Source organism: Monodelphis domestica, chromosome 8 (genome assembly GCF_027887165.1).
Source record: "Monodelphis domestica isolate mMonDom1 chromosome 8, mMonDom1.pri, whole genome shotgun sequence".
Taxonomy (NCBI): Eukaryota; Metazoa; Chordata; class Mammalia; order Didelphimorphia; family Didelphidae; genus Monodelphis; species Monodelphis domestica.
In genome coordinates this window covers 16896961-16899165 of record NC_077234.1, presented here as the reverse complement: position 1 = coordinate 16899165, position 2205 = coordinate 16896961, and positions in this window count along the sequence as shown.

Below are 2205 nucleotides of genomic sequence, written 5' to 3'. Positions count from 1 at the left end.
GAGCAAAGGGAGAGGGGACCATTTGGATCATATAACTTTGGAAAACTTTGGTGGAAATTTGTTAGTACATGTAATTGATCAAATAAAACATCTTTATATTAAAAAGTCAAAGAAAAGAGAGGTAACTGGGAATGTTGAGATGACTCCTGAACTAAAAGGAGCAGAGAATGATTCATTAGATAGGAAAATGGAACTAAAAAGAAATCAGGGGATGCCTAAATTAGTTACTATGCCCAAAGTTAATAAAATAAAAACAAATTCTTTAAAAAAAACCTGTTAGAGTTGGATTGCAGATCAAGGAATACGATTTCCCCCCTTTTTTGTTTATATGATTAATCTCTTGCAAAAATGAACAATATGGAAATAGGTTTTGAACGATAATACATGTATAAGCCAAATCAAATTGCTTATCAGCTCTGGGAAGGGAGGGACACAACTTGGATCAGAAAACTTATGTGGAAAATTATTATACGTGATTGGTAAAATAAAATATCTTTAAAAAAAGTTCCCTTGACTGTCTTGCTTCCAGACAGCCCTTAAGTGTGGGCAGGTGAGAAAAGAAAGGACGGGGATAACCGCTTCGCTGAATGGAAAGCACCTTTCCCTTTCTCTCCAGACTTGTTTCTTTTGTGGTTCAAGATGGCAAATCTAAATAGCCATCCCTGGCGGGCTGTCTAAATAGCCGCCCCCGCCCCCGCCCCCGCCCCCCTAACTGTCTTTGCAAAACTGCGAATTAGGGATTACTTTCCGGATAAAGTTTCTTCAGGCCCATGATGCTTTGCTGAGACATTGTAATCGCCTCTGTGGAAGGGAATAATACAAATGGGTTGTTTCTATGGTATCCACCAAGTGGGATGAAAAGGTGAAATCCTAGATCTTGCTCCAAGAGGTCATGGTCCGCCCCAACCACGCCCCCCCCCCCCCCCGTCTGTCCGGGGTCCCCGCCCTCCCTTGGTAACTAGCGAAGCAAGTACAAAAAAGAAGAAAGAAATTGATTTGGATGCGAGTTGCCCCTTGAGCCAGGAGCGGATAACCGTGCCAACCCCGCGCTCCAGGTTTTCCTAGCGCCTGCCTGCCTATTGGAGGAGAATTTCCAACTGAAGGTGAGTGAGGAGTGGAGTCCCGGGCAGCCAGCCTTTGAACTAACAATGGAGCAGGTTGAATGGAGGCTGGCAAACGCAAACTCTGGAAGGACGAGCCCGGATCACCAGCCATTTCCTTAGTGACTTCACGCCAGGATTCCGTGCGGTCTGAGGGGGTCATCCCCAGGGTGCTCAGCTGAGAGCCCTGGGATGCCCATCTCCCTTTCAAAGGCCGAGGCTTTTGCCTAGCTGGAGAAGGGATAAGTTGAAAGCTGGGACATCCACCGAGGGCTGAACATGCTGCTCTTGTAGAGGTAGCATTCTGGCCTTGAGAGTGAAGGCTGATTTGAAGTTGAATCTTCCTCCTGTATGCACTAGCTGTGACAATGGCATACTCTTAAAAAAAATCCTTAACCTTCTGTCTTAGAATGAATACTGTTTATTGGTTCCAAGGCAGAAGAACAGTAAGGGCTAGGCAATGGGAGTTAAGTGACTTGCCCAGGGTCACACAGCTAGGAAGTGTCTGAGGCTAGATTTAAAGCCAGGACCTCTTGTTTCCAGGATCCTTTGAGCCACCTAGATGTCTGCTATGTGACTTATTAAAAAAAAAAGATTTATTTAAAAAATATCTTCCCATGTTTACATAATTCATTTTCGTTCCCTCCCTCCTCCTGATCCAACAAGCATTTCCACTGGGTTATGCAAATGTTATAACATGATACCTATTTCCATGTTATTCATTTTTGCAATAGAGCAATCTTTGAAAACCAAAACCACCAGTCATATATCCATATAAACAAATGATAAGTCATTTGTTTTCCTTCTGTTGTCCTTCTTTCCACAGTTCTTTCTCCTGATGTGGAGAGCATTCTTTCTCATAAATCTCTTGGGATTGTCTTGTAGTAGCAAAGTCCATTACATTTGATTGTGTCACAGTGTGTCAGTCTCTGTGTACAATGTTCTCCTGGTTCTGCTCCTTTCGCTCTGCATCACTTCCTGGAGGTCTTCCCAGTTCACATGGAATTCCTCCACTTTATTATTCCTTTTAGTACAATAGTATTCCATCATCAACATATACCACAATTTGTTCAGCTATTCCCCAATGGAAGGGCATTCCCTCATT